Source organism: Salmo salar, chromosome 05 (assembly GCF_965601325.2).
Source record: "Salmo salar chromosome 05, fSalSal1, whole genome shotgun sequence".
Classification (NCBI taxonomy): domain Eukaryota; kingdom Metazoa; phylum Chordata; class Actinopteri; order Salmoniformes; family Salmonidae; genus Salmo; species Salmo salar.
Window position 1 is genome coordinate 50,874,477 of NC_138295.1, and position 11,949 is coordinate 50,886,425.

An 11,949-nucleotide genomic window follows, 5' to 3' on the forward strand; every position below is an offset into this window, starting at 1 on the left:
AAGTCATTGTGACCAAAACCTTTCTTTCGCTTGCTGAATGAGGCATGCACTTTCCACATTATTCTGATGTGCTGAGGTGCTTTGTGGTCTGTGAGTTCTGTCTCACAGAGCAGTCGCAGGTGATTGTAGTTCACCCAAAACAAAGGTCTCAGAGGCAGCTTGCTCTATACGATCCCAGACTTTATTCTGGGATGGAGATATTACCGTGTCTTCTGACTGACGAAAGACCTACACTCAACCAAATGGGGTGAGGAGGAAGTGAGCGGGGGCGGTGGAGGGCTCACCCTAACAAATAGAGAGCACATTATACATTTTTTCTTGGTCTCGCTCTTTAAAGCGCCCCTGCCACCCTATTTCATCATAATGCCTCATCGCCCATAGAAAAAAGGGAAGATGTACTTTCTGCTATTTTTCTTTTAAGGGGATTTCTTTTGATGCAATGTCTGTGCTGCTGTGTTGCTGCTTTAAATCATTTTTTTCCATCTTTATTTCATCAGTCAGTAAGCTGCCATTTTGACTTTATGTGCAAATGATCTGAAATTCTCATTGCAGCTTCTCATCAAAAGTTAGGAGACATTTCAAGTTACTGTGTCGTGTATTGTAACTGGATAAAATGTGGCTTTTTAACACGTCAACACATTTTTATCTTTGTATCACATGGCATATCCTTGCTAATTTACACACACACAAAACATTTGCTATATGCCCTCACACTGACAGTAGCTTTTGGCTGTCATAGTGTACTGGTAGCTATCATTTATCCCTAGCCTCCATCTGCCATCTCACAAGCCTGTCTCTATCTCTGAATTAGAATCTCTCTCGCTCTCTCTCTCTCTCTTTCCTCTCTCTTTCTATTCCTCTGCTCAGGTGCCTGTCTCTGCCATGCAATCCCAGGGCACTCTGTTCAGATGAGCGGGCCGAAGGATTGGTTTGTGGAGTTGACTGGGTTCCATATTATTGGAATGGAATTTACTACTGTGAAGCGCAGTGAGGAGTGGAGTCTAAACTCACTGTCAGAACACTATAGGCCATTAGTTTGTGCATGTGTACGCGCCACCTACATATGTTCATACGTATATAAGTAAAACAAATCAAATGAAGATGTGTGTATGCATGCACATTCTGTATAAGCATATTTTATTATGTTGTATTATGTTTGAGTGCCATTATGATTTAGGTAAAAAGAGTTTAATACTTACCCCAGGGCCAGAACTACTCCTTTGTGACATAATATCTCCAGAATGTAGGTGCACGCAGTCATGTCCCTGACACACACCCATCTCAGCCCTCACTCTGAGTTCATTTTGTGGCTCAGCGTTGATGAGACATTGCCTGAATGAACCACATGGAGGAAACAGTCATTTAACACTGCAGATGTCAGCTTGACTCCTTACAACCCCCCCCATCCCCCTTTTTATTCCATTCTCCTGATTCCTTTCTCTCTCTCTCTCTCTCTCTCTCTCTCTCTCTCTCTCTCTCTCTCTCTCTCACAGCAAACATTTAGTCTCTTCTATCCATCTTTGTTAATCTATCTCTCTAATTATTGCCGGAGCCTCACCTGCTGTCTTGCCGGGCTAAATGAGCTTGTAGCGTAGCCCTTTGTTTTCAGTCTTCAATGCACTTGAATATTCTCACTGCATGGTAAAACTGAGCTAAACAAGGGGGACTCAAGCTGAACACAAATGCAGAATGAAAGAGATTTGAAATAAATGGTCTGGCTGTTGTTGCTCTGATCATCATATATCCTCTCTAATCACAGAGATATTTACAGAATAGCTCCCAGCATGCAGTGGGGTGTATCGTGTTCCTTCTTCATGCACTTGGAAGGAACAGTGCCCTGCAGCCATTGTTTGGGAAGATTTCCTCCCCAGATCTTGGCATATTTGTTTTTTGTGACGTGATTAAAATGATTAATCTGAATTCAGCATTATTCAAGTTGCTCTAGGGAAAGAGAGACAGAAAGTATAAGAGGGAAGTAAGCAAAGTAGAGTATCGGAGATAGAAAAGTGTAAATTCAGTTTCATTGGCAGAGAGCATACACAGCAGATTATTGGTGTAACGTATTCCTGATTCTTATAGCTGTACAGTATCCACAATATACAGTACATGTCAAAGGTTTGGACACACCTACTCATTCAAGGGTTTTTCTTAATTTTTACTATTTTCTACATTGTAGAATAATAGTGAAGACATCAAAACTATGAAATAACACATCATGTAGTAACCAAAAAAGTGTTAAACAAATCAAAATATATTTTAGATTTTAGATTCTTCAAAGTAGCCACCCTTTGCCTTGATGAAAGCTTTGCACACTCCTGGCATTCTCTCAACCTTGAAGAAGTTCCCACATATGCTGTTCCCACAACTCATCCCAAACCCTGGCTACTTTGAAGAATCTCAAATATAAAATATATTTTGATTAACACATTTTGGTTACTACATGATTCAATATGTGTTATTTCATAGTTTTGATGTCTTCACTATTATTCTACAGTGTAGAAAATAGTAAAAATAAAGAAAAACCCTGGAATGAGTAGGTGTGTCCAAACATTTGACAGGTACTGTACGTATTGTTGTTTAAGATACAGATGCCAGTTAAGTTGGTGAATGCCAGAAGAACAATGATTAAAACCTATAGGCACAGATACCTAAATACCTGCTCAAGTACCATTAAAACCTCTTAGATGTCATGTCCCCTATTTGGGGGAATTTGACCGGTTCTGGACCGGTTCAGACTGACATTTTGGTGTACAAAGTGCTCTGTGAACATCGTATGGTCCCGTGTCTTAAAGTACAAGAAAGCCCCATCTCTCTGCTCTCTGCTCCCACTCTTCCAGCAGGTTTCACACCCTACATTTGCATAGGGAGTGACGTGTAACATTTTCTGTCCTATCCAGACAAAGGAACGGTTTCCTGTGTCGGTGAAACTCACAATTGCAATAGCGCATATGAAACTGAGACCGCCGCCCCCCCCACCCCCCACCCCCCTCCTCACACACACCCAAAAAAAATGGGGGGGGGGGGCAATTAATTATTTAAAGTGAGAATCTGGCAGATGCAACAATACTAGTTTCATCTCGCTGTGATATCCTCAGCCGGATTTAGAGCTCTCAACATCATAGGATTAAATGAAATTAAGACTTCTTTCTCGAAATCCCTTCATGCTTAAAGGTGAAGTTGTAACGAGTCTGCCCACATTTGAATGGTGTCTGTGCAGTTCAGTGAACGTTTAGGAGAAAATTCTCTGCCGGCGGTTATATGAAAAACTGCCAATATTGTACTGTCACTAATTTTACATTTATAAGAAATGTGAAATCTTATAGTTAGTTGTATAAGTTGTATTGTTACTATATTTAGAAAGTATTTCAGTCATTTCAAGCCCTATTGCCCCACTTTTGTTAAATAATATTTGTACTATGTACTTGAGCTTGGGTCCTCAAAAGTGAGTACACCTCCGCAATTTATAACTATTTTACGAAAGGTGAGATCCAGAATGATTGATTGTTTATGGCCATCCCTTGAAAAACAATTATTTTGGGGTGTCTATTTAGGTAGAAATAAAAATGTTGCCCTATCATTTAACTTTTACTTTACTTCATTGAGATTATTTTTTACAGGTACAGCGTTTCAGTAAAAGTGCCTGGTTTTAGCCAGCCGGCTAATTTTCAACTGCAGTCCCTGGGCAGGTTATTAACTCAAGGCTAAATTGTCGTATCGGGTTTTTAAAGGCACCATCTAACCGTCTATTCACCGTTTATTTTCACATAGTTAATTGGATTTGTTGGAGAGCACAAGAGATGAATCCTCTCTACAGCTCTGCTCTACTCCAGCGCATTTCAGGAATTTGCTTTTGTCAGGACAAATTGGATTACCATTTTGAAATCACGAGTCGTGAGTACAACGGTCAAACCGGGCAACTGGAGAGCACTTATGTCAGTGTTTGAAACAACAAAGTACCTGGCTGTGGTCTGTGGTTGGACATGGGCTGGCACGAGTGAGATAGGCAAGTCCCTACAAGCCTAAATTAGCTTTTTTCCTTGTCATCTCCTCTGAGCTCATAGACTTCTATTTTGTATTTATTTACTTAACCCTTATTTAACCAGTTAAGTTGACTGACAACACATTCTCATTTACAGCAACGACCTGGGGAATAGTTACAGGGGAAAGGAGGGGGATGAATGAGCGAATTGGAAGGGGGTAGTAAGTGGAGAGGGGCTCAATTGCACAAAATGTTGGATTGTAGACGATATCGGGAGGTCTTGTCAAGTGCCACATAATTGATCTGATATCTACATATAATACTCAGATTACACAGCACTTTAAGAATATTTCATTACATCTGTCGGGACTCGGGAGGCAGTCTGTGTCTGTGTCTCACTGTCTCAGGCCTATTTCATTATTCCCCTTGTCGAATGCCAGTAAGCTTCCCTGGTGAGGCGACTCGTCTCATTTCATAAAGAGAATGGAAAATGACAAGATGGAGATCAGGCGGGCGGAACGACGATGCAGTTGACAACAGGGAGCTGATATTGTAATCAGAGAAATTTAGTATGGGAGTGTTTCCACTAGCACTCAGGTTCCATGGATGGACTCTGGGGTTGTCATGAATGTGTGCAAGTGCATAATGTATACACACATGTATACACCACACACACAAAGATACACACACAAATGCATGTAAGTGGTGAATGGCATGGTATGTTCATGTTGTTTCAGACATAGAACACTCTACACCTCTCAGACCCAGGTGGGAACTTGTTGGCACCGAAATAGGGAATAAGAACAGTGTTAATATATTCAACCAGGCTTACAATTATGAGTCATAACACCTTTGAGATAAGTGCATTTGAGTTGAATAAATTAGCACACCATCTGTGTAGGACCAGTGTGTAACCCTGTAAAACATCATCGTGTATCTTGTTGGATTCTGGGGTAAACTTTGAACATTGTAATACTCAAGAGTATAGGAACATTAGTTTCAAAGGACACATGGGGGGTGCCATAATGAAGCTTGGGAGGGGCCGAGTGCAGGGGAAACGTGTGACAGTACTGATAAGGGGAGATAAGACATATTTTATTTGACCTTGTTTCAATGTTGATGGTAAAATGGTATGTTTGAATCAACGTCCTTGTTTCAACGTCATGCTACAATATCAACCTAAATAAAGAGGTACTTTGTAATAATGTGAAGCCAGAGGCCCAAGATTTCTGACTGAACAGTTACTTTATTGGTATACGAGGAGTAATGCACTTCAGTGAGAACAAGTCTATCATCCTGATACCTACCTCTATGTACTCTGCTTAGCTTTAAAAAATAAAATAAAATACAAACAAAAACTGTTATTTCCAGGACATAGATTGACCAGGTAAATCCAGGTGAAAGCTATGATCCCTTATTGATGTCACTTGTTAAATCCACTTCAATCAGTGTAGATGAAAGGGAGGAGACAGGTTAAAGAAGGATTTTTAAGCCTTGAGACATGTCGCTTAAATCCTCTTCAGTCAGTGTAGATGAGTTAAAGGTTAAAGGAGACATGGATTGAGACATGGATTGTGTTTGTGTGCCATTCAGAGGGGGAATGGGCAAGACAAAATATTTAAGTGCCTTTGAACAGTGTATGGTAGTAGGTGCAGTCCAGTTTGCAGCCCAACATGCAGCATAGAGAAGACCAGCAAGAGGGCCATTATCAGCATTATACAGGCATGCCCTCGCTATGAGCATTCCAATGAATGGAACAGTCAGCCACATTTTGGCAAGTATCTGGCCAGCAACCTTCACCTGTCAGTGGCAACAGCTTTCACAGACTCAGAATGTGTACAAATACGAAAGGTAACCCACTTCATTACTTTTGTACATTTGATAAACCAACTATGAAACATAATTTATGTAATCTGATATTATTTGCTGCTTATTTTAGATGCAAAATGGCGCCGATTGTAACGGTCGTCGTAGGAAGTGGACCAAGGCGCAGCAGGTTGAGTGCTCATTTTTAACATTTATTGAACACTTAAACAAGAAAACGAACGGACGACAAACAGTAATGCAGGCTAACACACAGCAATGCAAAATCAACCTCCCACAATTCCCATAAGAAACACACCCCTATATATAGGACCTTCAATCAGAGGCAACGAGACACAGCTGCCTCCAATTGAAGGCCCAATCCCAATAAACTAAACATAGAACTAAACACCCTAGATCAGACATAGAAATACACAACATAGAACCTAACCAAAAACCCCGGACTAATCTAAACAAACACCCCTCTACAAAATACATACTCTAACATACCCCGAACCACATAAAACAAATACCCCCCTGCCACGTCCTGACCAAACTACAATAACAAATAACCCCTACTGGTCAGAATGTGACAGTAGTACCCCCCCCCCCCCCCAAAGGTGCAGACCCCGGATACACCTCACACAAAAAATATACCCAAAAATAAACCCCCCAAACTAAAGGGAGGGAAGGGAGGGTGGCTGCCGTGCTACACCCCCCTCCCCAAACCTCCTACTGTGGAGGTGGCTCAGGCTCTGGCCTTAGTCCCCCAGCTAACCAGTCCACCCCTGCTGAATACCTCGGCCTGAAGCGCGTCACTGTAGACCTCGGACTGTAGGGCGACTCTGGGAGCTCCGAACTGTAGGCCGTCTCAATCGGTTCCGGACTGTAGGCCATCTCACTCGGTTCCGGACTGTGGGCCATTTCTAGACGGGGCATTGTCGCCGGACACTCTGGACGGGGCACTGTTGCTGGACACTCTGGACGGGGCACTGTTGCCGGACACTCTGGACGGGGCACTGTTGCCGGACACTCTGGATGGGGCACTGTTGCCGGAAGGCCTGATGCGTGGGGCTGGCTTAGGACGCGCCGGACTAAGGACACACACCACAGGGCTAGTACGAGGAGCAGGGACAGGACGAGCTGGACTGGGCTGACGCACTGGAGGCCTGGTGCGTGGGGTGGTAGTGGAGGTACCAGACTGGAGACACGCACCTCAGGGCTAGTGCGAGGAGCAGGAACAGGACGAGTTGGACTGGGCTGATGCACTGGAAGCCTGGTGCGTGGGACTGGTACTGGAGGTATCAGACTGGAGACACGCACCCCAAGGCTAGTGCGAGGAGCAGGAACAGGACGTACAGGACTGGGCTGATGCACTGGAAGCCTAGGCGTGGGCGTCTGGGCGCTGGCTTGGGAGGTGCCAGACTGGAAACACGCACCTCAAGGCAAGTGCGAGGAGCGGGAACAGGATACACTGGGCCGTCAAGGCGCACTGGCGGTCTCGAGTTAGAACGTGACACCGATAGTCATTTTTGTGTGTTATTTCTTACATTATTAGTTCAGAAAGTTTTTTTGCGTAATTATATACAGACGGAAATTACTTTTTGATATCAGAGCGGCAGTAACTCATCAGCATTCCGACCAGAAATACGACTTTGGATTGGATGCAAGACAATTTTAACTTATCCCTGAGGCTGCTCCAAGATGCCACCGGCGGAGAAGAGGTATTCGGAGTGAACTTCTAGTTCAACTCAGGAGGCGTGCACACCATCCACCGCTTCTGAGTATATTACTCGCTAATGTTCAGTCCCTGGACAATAATGTAGATGAGCTCAGGGTGAGGATCTCCTTCCAGAGAGACATCAGGAACTGTAACATAATCTGTTTCAAGCAATCATGGCTTTCTCTGGATATACAGACATCTGGGTTCTCAGTACATGCAGATAGGAATAAAGAACTCTGCAAAGAAGAAAGGCGGAGGTATATGTTTCATGACTAAATACTTATGGTGTATTTGTATTTATAATGGATCTGGCAGCAGCTACTCTTCCTGGGGTCCAGCAAAATTACGGCAGTTTTACAATTTAAAAAACATTACAATACATTCATAACAGATTAAGTGTGTGCCCTCAGGCCCCTACTCTACTACCACATATCTACAACACAAAATCCATATGTACGTGTGTGTATAGTCTATGTTATTGTGTGTTTGTATGCATGTGTCTATGTTTGTGTTGCTTCACAGTCCCCTCTGTTCCATAAGGTGTATTTTATCTGTTTTTTATCTACTTTTACTGCTTGCATGAGTTACTTGATGTGGAATAGAGTTCCATGTATTCATGGCTCATGTAGTACTGTGCACCTCCCATAGTCTGTTCTGGACTTGGGGGCCGTGAAGAGACCTCTGGTGGCATGTCTTATGCGGTATGCATGGATGTCTGAGCTGTGTGCCAGTAGTTCAAACAGACAGCTCGGTGCATTCATCATATCAATACCTCTCACAAATACAAGTAGTGTTGAAGTCAGTCTCTCTTCCACTTTGAGCCATTAGAGATTGACATGCATATTATTAATGTTAGCTCTCTGTGTGCATCTAAGGGCCAGCCGTGCTACCCTCTTCTGAGCCAAATGCAATTTTTCTATGTCCCTCTTTGGGGCACTTGACCACATGACTGAACAGTAGTTCAGGTGCGACAAAACTAGGGCCTGTAGGACCTGCCTTGTTGATAGTGCCTCTAGGTCACCAGGCTGCTTGTTTATGGCGTACACCTTTCACCAGCTTGTCACGTCCTGACCATAGAGTGCTCTTATTTTCTATGGTAGAGTAGGTCAGGGCATGACTGGGGGGATTTATCTAGTTTATTTTTTCTATGCTGTGTTCTAGTTTATTTTTTCTATGTTGGGGGTTTTGTATGATTCCCAATTAGAGGCAGCTGGTCATCGTTGTCTCTAATTGGGGATTTAAGTAGTTGTTTTTCCCACCTGTATTTGTGGGAGATTATTTTGAGTTAGTGCATGTTGCACCGCTGTCGTCCCGGTTTGTGTTTTGTTTATAGTTTATTGTTTGTTTGGCTACGTTTCACTATATAATAAAGATGTGGAATGATACGCACGCTGCGCCTTGGTCCGTTCCTACACACAGTCGTGACACAGCTATTACGTGCATAATGACACTCACCTGGACACCATCACCTCCTGGATAACCTGCTCTTTATATGTCACTCCCTTTTGTTTCTTTCCCAGTCGTCATTGTTTCTGTTTCATGTCGGTGCACTGTTTGTGTTTCTTGTTTTGTTCATTTATTTATTAAATGTATTCACTCCCTGAACTTGCTTCCCGACTCTCAGCGTACATCGTTACACCAGGGATACTCCAAGCAGTTTAATCCCCTCAACTTGCCCAATTTCCACATTATTCATTACAAGATTTAGTTGCAGTTTAGTGAATTATTTGTCCCAAATGCAATGCTTTTAGCTTTTGAAATATTTAGGACTAACTTATTCCTTGCCACCCATTCTGAAACTAACTACAGCTCTTTGTTAAGTGTTGCAGTCATTTCAGTCACCGTAGTAGCTGACGTGTATAGTGTTGAGGCATTCGCATACATAGACGCTTTGCTCAAAGTCAGTGACATGTCGTTAGTAAAGATTGAAAAAAGTAAGGGGCCTAAACAGCTGCCCTGGGGAATTCCTGATTCTACCTGGATTATGTTGGATAGTCTTCCATTAAAGAACATCCTCTGTGTTCTGTTAGACAGGTAACATTTTATCCACAATATAGCAGGGTGTGTAAAGCCATAACACTTTCATTTTTCCAGCAGTAGACTATGATCGATAATGTCAAAAGTCGCACTGAAGTCTAACAAAACAGCCCCCGCAATCTTTTTATAATCAATTTCTCTCAGCCAGGCATCAGTCATTTGTGTAAGTGTTGTGCTTGTTGAATGTCCTTCCCTATAAGTGTGCTGAAAGTCTTCTGTTAATTTATTTACTGTGAAATGGCATTGTATCTGGTCAAACACCATTTTTTCCAAAAGTTTACTAAGGGTTGGTAACAGGCTGCTTGGTCGGCTATTTGAGCCAGTAAAGGGGACTAGACTATTCCTAGGTAGGGGAATGACATTTGCTTCCCTCCAGGCCTGAGGGCACACACTTTATAATAGGCTTAAATTGAAGATATGGCAAATAGGAGTGGCAATATTATCCATTATTATGCTCAGTAATTTCCATCCAAGTTGTCAGACCCCGGGGGCTTGTTATTGTTGATAGACAACAATATTTTTTTCACATCTTCCACACTCACTTTACGGAATTCAAATGACAATGCTTGTCTTTCATAATTTGGTCAGATACACATGGATGTGTAGTGTCAGCGTTTGTTGTTGGCATGACATGCCTAAGTTTGATAATCTTGCAAATGAAAAAAATCATCAAAGTAGTTGGCAATATCAGTGGGTTTTGATGAATGAGCCATCTGATTCAATGAATGATGGAGCGGAGTTTGCCTTTTTGACCAAAACTTCATTTAAGGTGCTCCAAAGCTTTTTACTATCATTCTTTATGTCATTTATCTTTTTTCATAGTGTAGTTTCTTCTTCTTTTTAGTCAGTTTAGTCACATGATTTCTCTATTTGCAGTACGTTTGCCTATCAGTTGTGCAGCCAGACTTATTTGCCCTTTCTTTTGCATCATCCCTCTCAACCATACCATTTTTCAATTCCTAATCAATCCACAGGGATTTAAGAGAACAGAAGGGTGCATGCTTATTAGTAACTGGGCAATTTCTTAAATGTGTCAAGTGCAGCGGTTGGTTGCTTCTCATAACACACCACGGACCAACAAATATTCTTTATATCAACAACATAGGAATCACTACAAAACTTATTGTATATTATATATTAGGCCTGGCCTTTGGAACCATGTTTTTCCTAGACATGGCTACTATATTGTGATCACTACATCCGATGGATTTGGATACTGTTTTCAAGCAAATTTATGCAGCATTAGTAAAGATGTGATCAATACATGTTGATTTCATTCCTGTGCTGTTTGTAACTACCCTGGTAGGTTACTGATAACCTGAACCAGGTTGCAGGCACTAATTACAGTTTGAAGCTTTCTCTTGAGCAGCCTGATGAAAGCCAGTCAACATTTAAATCACCCAGAAAATATACCTCTCTGTTGATATCACATACATTATCAAGCATTTCGACTTGCCTCCCCGCCGCCCCCTCGCTGCCCTCCCACCCACGCCGCCGAACCCCTCCCTCCCCGAGAAAACGCTACCAAAGTTCTTTGTCTAATTTTATTATTGAATTGAATGGTATCAGTTAGTATGGGGAGGAAGAAATCCTGTGTATTCTGCGCCAGGATCAGGGAACTCCTGTTGAATACGGGACACCACACAGGAAGGTATGACCACTCTGACATGTTTGCCAAGGTAGCCCCATTACCACAAGACAAAATGCCGATAGGCACAGTATCTTTATCGGCTGGGAAAGACAATGAAAGGTGCACATTGTTATATTAGCAGAACACTGCTTCTATGGTATTATGTAAAGGGTTGTTTATTCTTCATGGACCTGTTACTACATTTGCAAGTTATTAAAACACTTAGTTCAGAATATCTACATAAATTCAGCAATTGTATTCTTCTCATATTACTCTGTAAGCTACTGACCTATTCAAAACTTCCTCCGGCATCTTACCATACATCTGCCTGTAGTTATTGAACCTAACCTGCAGGAGTTTTTTTTGTATGGACTGAGTTGGGGGAAACAGCTGCAAGGTTCTGACAGATGGGTGTCTTGATAGTGGCAAGGAAACACCCACATCAAACCACACACCCAAGCCAACTCACGTTTGGCTTCTGTCATGGCCCCCAGCATTTCTTGAGGAGCAAGCCAAAAAAACGAGGCCAAATCAGCAGGTGCAGTTCCCCTTTAACCCATTTTACCTCTTTTCCACTCCTGTGGTAAATAACCCCTAGCATCCCGTAGCTGATTTTCCCAGACTTCAAAAACATTAAATCTGTCACTGCTTGTTTGGACATTAAATAAAAAGATTGCAGTAGAGGTTCACTTAATCAGTCTTTCTCCCCTCTCTTTCTCGCTGTCTCTCTCTCTCCCTTTCCCTCTCTCTCTCTCTGTCTCTCTTTCACTTGCTGCT